The following is a 13,401-nucleotide window of genomic DNA, read 5'->3' on the forward strand; positions in this document are numbered from 1 at the left end:
CAAATCGTCAACAGTAAAATCCAGATAACTGAGTAATCCACATATGAAGATTGGGCCCCTGAAATGGATGGGTTAGAGGAAGACCTCCAAATTGTTTACTGTTGGTGTGCCTCCAGGAACAGGGTTGGTAAACACTGCCCTATAGACCAGTGGTTCCCAATCCTTGTCCTGGAGTTCCACGATACTGCACATTTTTAATGTATCCCTTATCTGACACACCCATTTGAATCAACTGTGTTTGATTAGGGAGACACCCAATACATGCATGCAGGGTAATCCAGCGACTGCTATAGACAATTGAAAAAATAAGCCTGTGGTGTGTAAATTACTTGGTTGTGAAAGTGTGTTTTTGTTGTGGTCCCTGAGGGTAACATTGATTTGTTCATGCAAGACTTTTTCCCATCTGTGAAAAATTATAATGGCATTATAGTATTATAGTGGTATTAAAACATTGCTTGGTACAAACGATTAAAACAAATCCGAAAGAAAGTGCAGCTTGATGTTATTAAACAAACTTGTATGACTGCAGGGCAAAACCCTACTGCCTGTCTATGTATAATGTCCATATTTGATCTTCTGTATACTTCACATGTCATGACAATATGGGCTAGGTGAGACAGTAAAACCCCCTCTGGAGCATAATGGACCACATCTTCTTATTATCCTACAGGGCAGTGTTAGCCTATATTAAAACAGGCTCTCAAACAGCAGGACAGAACTAGTGATAAAAAGTGGGTATAAAGCGTTCCTATAGGAAATCAACCGCAGCACATCCACAGAATCCAAAGTGGTACTAGTAATATGTTAGCCGTTTTTATCACATCGTTTTTTTTTTTTTTTTGGTGCAGACATTTATGTAAGTGATTTTATTGCCTGAGCCTGCATCATGGGGAGAGAAAGCCATGTTTATGAGATTACGACAAGCAAAAAGAAACTCCACATTGAATGTTAGAATGGAAGAGGGCGGGAGATGCTGATCTTGTTGTTTAACTTGTGTCTGAGCATGTGTGTGTGTGTGTTTGTGTGGAAAGTATGCACAAAAAAAGACAATGTTAAAAAAACAATCTGACCCCTTCAGATACACAAACTGCCCTCTTTATTACAAATGCACACTATTCAAATACACAAATGCATCATATTTCATTTTTAAAAAATATTTCTGTTTCAAGAGTCAAGAGACAAAAGTCAAAAGAGGTAAACCTAGATGATATAATGATCCTTTGATATGATTATGATAATGATAATAATAATAATAATGGCTCAAGTCTCTTCTTTAAAAGTCCATTACACAATTTATAAATTAAATTGATATTAATAATATGAACAGTAATTATAAATTAGGACATTAGCAACAACGTTAACCCTTTTAAAAAAAATAATTATGAGAAATAATGTTAGCCATGTTTTTCTTAGCCGTCATCAATGAAATGATTTTAAGAAAAGGCCAGTTTGTTTTTACAAATGTGGTTCTTAATCATAAAATATGTCATCTTTTGTTTGTGATCAAACACTGTCCTTTTGTCCAATGTAACATACCTGGGTATGTTTAGAGTAAGTATAAGCAGATAACCTCAACTTTCTGTTTAACTTAAGTTAACTTTCAGGTTAAGTAGCCATAGCAACTTACTCTCTGAACATAACCTGCTCCGATGCAAGTTCTGTTCCAGGGTTAGTTTACTTCATACCCTATGGATGAGGCTCCAGTGGGCGTGACAGACACACAATATTATATATATATATATATATATATACATACTGTATATTACTAGTTATATTGATATATTTTAAGCACTATTAAAACAAGGTCATGTTTTGAGTTCAGGGTATGTTTGACAGGAAGATAACCTTGCTTTCAGGTGTGTTTAATTGGGGTTGGAGCTGAACTCTGCAGGACAGTGGCCCTCCAGGAGCAGGATAAAGTGGTAGTTCACCCAAAAAGAAAATTCTGTCATTAATTACTCGCCCTCATGTTGTTCCAAACCCGTAAGACTTTCGTTCATCTTTGAAACACAAATGAAGATCTTTTGGATGAAATCTGAAAGCTTTCTGTCCCTCCATAGACAGCTACGCAATTACCACTTTGACACTTCAAAAAGTTCATAAAGAGATCGTAAAACGTATGAATTGAACGGTTTAGTCCAAATTTTTCTGAAGAGACTTGATCGTTTAATTTGATGAAATGATTGAATTTAGGCTTTTATTCACATATAAACATTCATCAGCACACACATCAGTTGTGGTAAACGAAGGCTCAAGTATGTTCGCTTGACGTGAGAGAACCAATGAGGTCCAGTCTCGTGTTATGCAGCATGTTTGAGCTTCTGCAAGACCCAATGAGGTTCATTCTCGTGTTACGCAGCAGTTTGTGCTTCCGCAAGAACCAATGAGGTTCATTCTCGTGTTATGCAGCACGTTTGAGCTTCTGCAAGAACCAATGAGGTTTGTTTTCGCGCATCAAGCAGGTTCGGTTGAGCTTCTGTTTATGTTCGCTGATCGAAGTTTATATGTGAATAAAAGACTAAATTCAATCTGTTCATCAAAGCAATCGTTTCTTTTCAGAAATGTTGGACTAAACCGCTCAATTCATATGGATTAGTTTTACGATCTCAAAGTAGTTGCGTAGCTGTCTATGGAGGGACAGAAAGATTTAGATTTCACTTTAGATTTCATCAAAAAGATCTGCATTTGTGTTCCGAGGATGAACTAAAGTCTTACAGGTTTGGATTGGAAAGACATGAGGGTGAGTAATTAATGACAGAATTTTCATTTTTGAGTGAACTATCCCTTTAAGTTGTGATGGGCTGATACTTTCAAAATAAGAGGACAACTCTCTACAAACGGACAGCACTGAAAGACAGTCATGCACAGCAGCAACAGCAGTCTGACATTTTGATTAATCTAGTCACGGCCGATGATTTATTCAATTGCACTGGACCGCCAAAACCCTCCAAGGGTTATATAGAATGAATTAAGAATTTCAAGTACTCAATTATACAATACATTAATTGAATTTCACCTAAATGTTTTAATTTCTTTAATGTTGGCTTGATTACAAAGAGATACAGTATTTATACTGTTTTTAATTGTGGAATTAATTAGTGTGATATCAATTTATCATAGTGATAAGATGAGCTACAACAGGAGAGGTTTTGTTATGGAGAATGTGGTTGTTAATTCAATCCTTTATCATTTGCAAGAAAAAAAAGAGATGTGATGATGTGTTTAGAAAGATTTTGTATTCTAACTTGTTCTGATGCTAATGGCCCAATCTTTGCTGTTGGGAATAATTTGGCTGCATGAAAGTTCATCACAGAACAAACATTGCATTTAAAATGAATCCCTGATGAACTGTGTTCACACTTAGACCTTTCCTTATCCTTTTAAGAACAATTGACCTAAAGTAGCTGAGCCCAGAAGTTTGGCAGGAAAAATATGATCTATATATATATGGAAAGTTCTTGCATTCCTTAGGAATTAAACCCATGACCATGGCATTACTAGCATCATTCTCTACTGTTTGAGCTACAGAATATGGCCAATTTCAAATGAACCAGGCCTGCTCCAGCTAAACAAGTGTCATTAGAATGAATAACAATGCTAACAGATAGCTTTCTCCAGGTTTTATAGATGACTGAGACCAATATTTTAATAAATCCAAATTCCAATGCTTTGTGACATCGCCTCTGCTGATTTGGCTGAATGAATAGGTTCCAGTCTGCACTAGGCTACTATACATCAAATATTGAATGAAATTTTGCTCTGAGAAATGATGTCCTGAAAGCAGTTTTGCAGTGTTCTGCATATGCAGATTAAAATTTGCTAAGATAATTCTGAATCTCAATGATCATACAGAGACACATATGATGTCAGTAAGTTTTATTGCTCTGCTCCAGAGCTGCGCACATAGAGAGCTGCTGACTCTACAATCTAAAGCATGTGTTCCCTCACTGCTATTACAGTCTCCTTTATCTCAGATGCTGCTGACAGCCTTAGTAATTAATGAGAGTGTGCTTCTGATGTAATTTAGCTTGCTCAGGGTTGAGATACATTACATCAGACTATGGATTCGAAATCTTTGCATCAAGGTCTTCATTCACCGTTCCAACACCAGAGAATGTACGTTCAAGAGCGACCCCTCATTAAGACCAATATTCCGCACCATGTTTTAATTGTGTTGAGGATGTTTTTTGTACTTGAAAGCCTCCTCACAAGAATAGCTATAGGATATGTATTAATTGCGCAGGCTTGTTGTCAAATCCAGTTGTTTTTATATGTTTCTGCTACCTTGCTAACGCTCTACTGTGAGACTCATTAGTAACTCTCAGTCAAAATTCTAAATGGCATATGTTGGAAGCCGTCCCTTTAGGAAGAGCGGTCATACTGCCGAAACTACAGCGCTGGCTGGCAATGATCAGATTCCTGCGCCAGAGGCGAATGTGTTTATGTCGTACATGTAATATGTGATTACATTTGTGCTACACTAGAGGAATCCATTTGTTTCCACAATTACTGTTTAATTTTCATTGCTATCCAAACATTTAAACATTAAAGCCAACTCGTGGCATCCACACCGGGCTTAAGCATGCGCAAGTAAGTTGCAACAAGTTTTGTAATTGGCAAGATTAATAACATTTACAACGTGGCGATGCAAATCGTCCTCTCAGCACATGAATTATGGAGAGCGAGCCATCACTTTGAATAATTCATCTCAAAATATCCTTTAGTGCAATTTTTAATGACCAGGGGCATATCTAGATTTGTGACAACAGCACTATGCCAGTGTAATTAACGAGCTCAGCGGCACTCGCTTAATTGCTGTGAGAAAGTTCCTCGATGCCGGCAGGCTTTGGAACAGGGGGCTGAAATAAACACTAGAACGGAGGTTAGTTATAGAAGACCCATAAAGAAAACGCTTCACAACCGAGGCTCAATGGCTTAACTGCGCGGTTCTCCTGTGCACGTACCGGCTCTGATCACCGCTCATGAGCTGAATATTGATGTTGGGAATTAATTACTTGTTTTACATAGATCCAGACAAAGCCCTCGGAGGGAGAGCAAGCTCTGGGAGCAGAGCAGACTTTGACGGAGGTGGGAAATTAGAATGGGGCTTTAAGAGCTAAGTTGATGTGCGCACTGGGGAAGAAACTTAACAACATCTCAGATTGCCAATGATTACAATTAGAGTTGCTCATGGAGTTGTTCGCTGCTTGGAGATTTATTTCACAAACATTGTTACTTTCAGAATGTATTGCTTTGTTCTTTAAGCTCAATCAAATGGTTGTTCACTTTTAGCTGGCTTTTAATAAATAGACCTGTAGAAAAGACCTCTCACTGTAGTAATAATAATAATATTTGTCAATTTAACATTGGAATTCCTACGAAAAAAGAAAAAACTGTTAAAACTAGCCTATAAGCTGGTTGGCAGGTTTTAATGGTTTCTTAGATGGTTTCTTATCTGGTCAGGCTGTGCGAACAGCTGACCAACCAGCTAAAACCAGCTGAACCCCAGCTTAAAGGACCTTGTTCAGGAACGCATTGATTCATTTCTGTACGCAAAATGTCAGTTAAAAGTAAGAAGTTAAAAGTTTCTTTTTTGCTGAGTTTAGTATGAATGTGTGTACAGTAGTATGAATGAAATCCAGACATACTACATCCTCCATCTTTTTTTCTTTTCTTTTTTTTGTAACTGCCATTCACAACTCTTCTCCAGTGGCTTCATAGAAAAAGTATGGATGTGCACTTCTGATCTCAGCTGAAGTAGGTCATCCGGGGACTGTTTTATGAACGTAAATTTGGCTACTATTTTCACATATTGTTATTTGCCTACTATACAGGGAACCACTCTAAAAAATGTTGGGTTGTTTCAACCTATGTTTGGGTCAAATATGAACAAACGCAACCGTTGTGTTTAAAATTTTAATTAAAAAAATGAGCGCTTGGGCTTGTCCATATTTGACCCAAACATGGGTTGAAATAACCCAGCATTTTTTAGAGTGTAGGAATATTTAAACTGGGCTAGTGAGAAGACCAATAGACCAATAGAGTTAAGTGTTAGCATGTTGCTAAGGTAATATAGATACAAATACTGCATGAGGGATCGATAGGTGCTGGGAATGCTGTCCAGGTGTATTAGTATTTAGCATATACCAGTAGAACCATATAGCACACTTACACATTTTACAGACACTAACACATTTTACAGACATTATTAATTAATACAACATAATTATTTAGTCTAAATTACATAAATATTGCTATTCGCATGCATTTCTTCCCATTAGAGACCCCTTGTGCTTTACTAGTAGTTTACTGAGAGTACACTTCAGTGTGTACTTTCATGAACTAAAAAATGTTCTACTTATTAAAATAGTAAACTACTAGTATACTTATAAGTTCACATACAGATGCATTACAAATGAGCAACCTAGTTGTGTACTTAAAGTTTACTACTCTTACACTTATAGTATACTTAAAAGTATACTTTTATATACTAAAAGTGGGACAATTTAGTCCCAAGCAGTATTGAAATAGTACACTTACAAGTTTACTACAAGTACACATTGATATTAGTATACTTAGTACATAAAGTATACTTAAATTATACTTGAACATTACTTAAGTATACTGCATAAAATGAACATGAAGTATAGTCCTTTTTCGTAAGGGTATGTAGGCCTTTCACCTCTGCTCATCTCAGGCAGAGGAAGGGCTGGCTCGGGCCTTGCAGAGAATGCGATCGATCCGCTCTGTGTAATGATGGCTGAGAGATTGCCTGCATCAGAGCCTGATCTGTGCGCTGCGGCTGGATTAAGGGAACCATGGATTGCCATCGATTTCTATCTGATACAATCATTTCATTCAGACTCAAATCTCCTGCCTGGTGGAGGGAGACAATCCCTGCAAAGATCTTTTAATTCCTGCCCAGGACCTTCATCACAGGCCTCCCAATCACTACATGCTCCACAATCCTGCCAGGTTAAAACCTTTTGTTGTTCTGGCTATTACTGTCAAACTTATTAATTAAGCCAGAGCAGGAGACTAAGACCCTGCTGGTCCCGAGGGGGCTCCGCTTCCTCAGAGAATGGGCCGAATGAGGTCGTTGGCAGGTTTGCGCTTGCCATCAATTGTTCTTCCTGATCAGTTGTGTTTACTGATACGTACAACATTTGCAGTTCACTTTGTGTTCTCTCTGGAGACTGAGGAATGCTTAAACTAATGCATTCTTAGAATAACTTTGAACTATGGAGTGGTTTCTAAAAACTGTGATTAACTAGTAACTAGTCAACTTACATCTTGCATGGGTTTTTTCCATAAAATGGAGTGGTTTCTACCAAAGAACAAAGGTTTTAAATATTTGTATGCCATTTTGTATTCCCAGGAACACACACAAAGAATTGTAATTAAAGTTTTTTTGTTGTTGTTGTTTTGTTTTGTTTTGTATTTTGCATATGCTTATTGTAGGTCTCTCATATAAAACAGAGTATATAATATAATATTATAATTCTGTTTTTTCGTGAATTACTTGCGGTCCAGATCAGTTCTGTTTAAGAATAAACATTACATTCGCAGCAGCAGATCAGCATCAAAGATGTTCCCCACTGAGAGCTGATCCATTTCCCTTGATCAGGGTTTCTTTTAGCTCATGCATTCTTTCTTCTCTCACCATGCAGATCAATTACGCCCTTGTGTATCACATTGTCATGGACATCCTTCTTAAAGCCTTCTTATAAATTGCACACTTCAATTAGTCCAATTCAAGAAGCAGGGCAGTGATTCACCCTTCCTCATGAAAACAAACAGGCTTGGGATTTATTGATTTTAGCCAGCTTTTCTTTAGACATTGATTAAATCCCAGTATTATCTCTCCAAGGTGCAGGGAGTGTTGTTGTTGTGGCAAATTTTGTTTGCATCAGTACATAGACTCCCATCTAAGACACATACACATGTCATGTTTTGTGACATTGTTCAAATGACTTGTCAAATGTGGAACATATCAGACACTGATATAAACAGATGGTGCCTTTCTAAATGGCACTGTACATATATTTATAAAGGAATATAAATGGTATATAGTGTGTGTGTGTGTGCGTGCGTGCGTGTGTGTGTGTGTGTGTACCCAAAATACTCTTACAAGAAAGCTACAGGACTTTAAATATTAACACAGACATCCTTTCAATCTTTCAATCCTTTCAGTCTTCTTGGTTTCACGGGTTCAATTAATGAAGGCAATGGATATAAGATGACTCCTTGAGGTCAAGAGAAAGCTTCCCCTTCACAATCCAGCTCAGCTGCAGCCGGTGGAGAAAACTTTGCCTCTGCCATTACATTTGACCTTCCGATTGATTTATCGCAATCAGCTGGAAGGAAGGAGGAATTCAGGCACTGTCTATGTGCTGAGCAAAGGCACCTTGGGACTGCAACAGACAGTTCACAGCCTCCCATCAATTTCCAGATGACAGGAACAAGAGCTACAGCAGAAAGGTGCAGGGCTGCAGATCGGGGAAAGAAGAGGAGCTGGGCAGTCAAGAAGGTCCCTAAGGTGTCCAATAGTTAATTAGCTTTGTGAGAAAACAATCAGGTTAACAAGCAAAACAAAGTTATTAGACTCCCCACATTATCCAGCATTGCCTACAGAGGCCTGTCTGTATCAGATCCCCAGTCCACTGTCACACCTCAACTCTGATCACTTTGAACGCTGCTGTATTTGAAAAGTGCAAATCAAAGTGATGTTTGATGTGCTCTACGTATTTGCGTTGATCAATGTTTATATCTAGATTAAAGCCTAAATTACATCTGTTCATCACACAAAGCTATTGTGTCTCTTCAGAAGCCTTGGATTAAACAATGTGGATTACTTTTGGAGTGTAAAAGACAATGTACTTTTTGAAATTTGTTGATTACAAACATTCAATGAATGGAAAAACAGATGAGAGAATATTAAAAATGCCTTTATTTGACATTCCTTGTGGCAGAGAGTCAGAGAACTGCAGGTATTTGCAAATCTAAGCAATTCTTGCTGCTCGCCATTCACAAGTAAAGGATTTGGAAGTTGACTGGTGCTCTTATATGTTAATGATGGCATTTAAAAGGCGGAGACCTGAAATCATTCAGCTGCACACAATTTCAAGATCATTTGCGATTTATAGATTTTATAGGCGTATGAACGTTTTTTTGTGTGTACGTTCATTCTCAATCACACGTAGGCACATTTGAGAAATTATCGTAAGATCAAATGTAGGATGTTTCTATGCATCATTGTATAAATGAGGCCCTCTGAGTGCGAATTCTGTGTAAGAGAAGCGGTAAATAAGACCTGAAGTGGAGTTGGAGCCGATTGATTACTGCTCCACTCATATTCACTGTTCCTGAAGAAAAATATACAAACTTGTCTGAAATGTATAAGTTACATGATATTAACTTGTTTATTGAACCATTGAAGTAATATCATACTCATAAGAATGCTGTTAGAGGTAAATTAGACAGAGCCAAAAAACATAAATTAGGCTTACAAAAAATCTTCAAAGTTATTTAGGAGCCATCTAGAAATTGCTCAATTCCAAAAATTCCTCTTCCTCTCATTCCAATTCATATTCCAGTTAAACCTCCAGTGAGCCGTTGCTAATTTAATTCAAATTCCAACTAATCAACTGAAAAGGAGCCAGTTCTTAAATTCTGAATTTCACCCAACCATGGTGCTTACATGATTGTTTTTCAAAGCAAGATCTGAAATTGCAAAGACACGTTTATGTTTTGTTGTAAAGATTAACACATTTGTGTGCACATTTCTCCCATGTTCATGCCTCCCTTTGTTTTTGCATTAGGCTGGGTAATTCCATGCATTAATGTACTCACACAAACTAAAGCCGGTGATAAAATGAGCCTATCACATAAAACAGCAGCTGTCCACACACACTAAGTTGGGCTTTCAGTCCACCCAAAGCAGACTCTATACCTATAGCGCTCTACAAGGGCTTTTATATGTTTTGACATAAATCGGAGGCATTGGAGGGGAAATCGCCAATTTGGACCAGGCCCCATCCAAACAAAATGAAGCTCGGCCTCGTATGAGCCTGCAACTTGAGCAGGTCCCTTTCCGTTCTCCAAAACAGCCTGAAATAAGCAATCGGTTTATTTACCCTAATGACACCAGTGAGGTTTGAACGCACGCAGTTCCGTGAGCAAATACGCATGGAACTGAACGTGACCCACCGTAAGACTGGAGCTGAGTGGAGAAGCAGAGCAGATGCCACAGTTCGGGTGTGGTTGGCAAAAGAGTGCTTGGCTTGGCTGAAGGCCATCCTTTCCCACTGGGCTGCGGCCAGTAGAGATGCTTTTATTATGAGCTAGCCTCCCAAAGCTGCTAGGGAACCAGGGGATCAGGTTTAATACCAGCCAGCTGCTTGAACTGAGTTTTTCGGATGTATGAGAGAGAAAGATTGAGATATCAGGGAGAGAGCATTTGTGTACGAGAGCATAATTATCAGCAAACAAGATATGATAATAAAACCTACTGCATTCGTTTATTGGTTTGATCAATGCTGATTTACTTATTAGCCTCTCAGAATTCTTACTGCATGAAGAGGGCAATAAAGTAAACTAATTCCCAACATTTGAACAAAGTGTTTTTCAGGGATGTAGGCCATAAATTGCTGTGCTGATGTTTTCATTCGGTGAGCAGTGACATCAGAGAGTTTCACAGTTGGACTCAAGGACCCTAAACCTCAAAACTACAATCTTTTTATTCACTAATAAAATAATATTATTAAATAACTTATAAAAAAATCATAATTTATACATCATAGTTATATAAGACATATATAATAATTAAAATATTATATTATATACTAATAATAATTTAATAATATGTATATAGAAACCTAATGTAAAGTGTAATCAAAATGTTGTTGTTCATAACAATTAATAATTTACAGCATTCATTTATTAGTTAATTTGCAATATCACTGTTTGTCCATGATGTAACAACATAAATGTAACAATACAATAAAGTTTCACTTTATTTTGATGGTCCCTTTAACACATTCTGTTGACTATAAGTAACTGCATACATGTCTACTTACTCTCATTTGAGTGTTAGTAGAGTATTAGTAGACTGGTAGAGTTAGTAGAATAAGTTTACATGTATACACTTGCAAAGTTACTTATATTCAGTAAAATGCCTGTTTGGGAAGTTAGCAGATATTAAGCAGACATTCTACTAATACTCTAATGAGATTTAGTTAACATGTAGTTACAAAGTTACTTATAGTTAACAAAATGTTCAAAAGGGACCATCAAAATAAAGGGTTACACCAAGATAAATAGTGTTTTTGTAAATTAACATTACACAAGATTAGAATAATAAATGCTCTTATTCATTATTACTTCATGAATTAATGACATTAACAAATGTTAGCATATAGATTTCTTTACTTTAATATATATTATAATTATTATGTATACTTTTAATATTGTGTGATACAATATCTGTGATAAAAACATTGCCAACATCATAAAATCTCTAATTTTGTTGTGTTCACTTTTGGTGGTACGAACCACAACTACTTATAGTAATTCCCAAAAGAGATTTTCGGTTTGAAAGGGTCTATGTTTTTTGTTCATGAGTTAACAGGCAAACTGAGAGATATTTGAAAACTAAATCTCTGCAAATATGAGATGACATCCTCAATATTACTTTTTTATATATATATATATATATATATATATATATATAGTGTTGCCCAACTTTTAATCCCTCTTAGCTAAAACAAACATTTCACAATACAAAATATTCATTGTTATTTTACAGAACTTATTGTATGGAAGTAAGAAAAAGGGTCACCTTTTCAATTTACACCTAGTTACTGTTTTATTTAGTGTTATTTATTTATTTACTTACTGACAATTAAAAACCTTAACCTTCCACAGTCCATTTTGTATTATACCCTCCTAGGAATACCTAGATGATGTACTAAGTGTGGAAAGATTGATGTATTATGCCCTCAACAGTTGTAGTGTTGCCTACGTAGCAAAAGGAGAGGAGCTAGCTAACATGCTAAAGCTAGTCACAACACATCAGGTGCATTTAAAACATAGTTTCCTTCAATTGGAAACATTACCTTTCTAAAACAAGATAGCAGATTACATTGTTTATAGTGCAAGTGAATGGTGTATATAGGAAATAATTTGAGACACAACTATGTTGCTAACACAGCTATTTAACGTATTTACCACATCAGGTTTTGGCTAATACTCTCATTTATCTGTAAAGTTTCATTTGCCACCACGCTTGAGTATTTCGGATGAGATTTTGATGAGAGTGTGCGTGTGTGTGTGTGTGTGTGTGTGAGACACATGTTTGTAAAGAAAGGGGCAAAGTGCTGCTATTTCCGTTTGCTACTTAGCAATATTTTGTATGTATAAAGCAAGGAGTGGGAATCCATAAATCTTTTAAAGATGAACATTATTGCTGTTTTTATGTTGAACTTCTGCTAGTGTCTGAGTGCTACAAACAACATTTGCTTTAACAACACAATCTGTTCCTCATGGTGGCCATTTGGTTTATTGACTATATGCGTTTCACCGTCGCGCTACTGTGCGCAGCGGTGAGGGTAAAGTCTTTCCTCCAATAATCCACTAAGTGACAACAATGCCATTTTAGGAGCAATACAGTGAATTATGTAAACTGTTTGGGAACATTTCACCTGATATTGCTGCCGTTAATCACTGAGAGGTCTTATGAGGAGCTGGAAAACTCTCATAAATCAGTTTAGGGTAGCGTGACACTCAAGCAGGGTTTCTGGAGTGTGCAGTTTTTAAAAGAAGCAGATACAATGACAAAATCAGTTTTATTTATTATCAGTATAGTGTGCTTATGATAATGCAATGAAATTGTGGAAAAATTTACCCCGCACAATGGCACAAACCTCTCCATGACTGCGTCTGCTAAAGCTATTTGCAAACGAATTCAATTAAATATCAATCCCAGGAGAAACTATTGGCTTTTTTTGTACTCAAAACATAACACCCCGTCCTTACGCTGTCCATTAACAAAGATATACGCTGACCTCTGCATAATTGCATAGTGGTTAAGAGGCACCTGGATGCACCAGATACTATAGAAAACAACATCCTTTTTTCTACTCTTTCGTTCCTTTCTTTTTATACTTAATGTGCGGACACATTAGCGAAATTTCTGCAAAGTTTCGTAGGCAATAAAAGAACCATTGTCTATTGGTCATAATGTGGCAATGTATGAAGCATCATTCACACAGAAGTCACTTTCAAACCAAGCAGCTTTCTGTTGGTCAATGCAACAATTCCATGTGACCAACTTGAACGTATTGCGAAAACTTATTAGGGAAATCTTTCACCCTCAAACGAAATTCTAGATCCTGTGGATTC

This window comes from Scardinius erythrophthalmus (assembly GCF_964197995.2).
Source record: "Scardinius erythrophthalmus genome assembly, chromosome: 19".
In the NCBI taxonomy this organism is placed as follows: Eukaryota; Metazoa; Chordata; class Actinopteri; order Cypriniformes; family Leuciscidae; genus Scardinius; species Scardinius erythrophthalmus.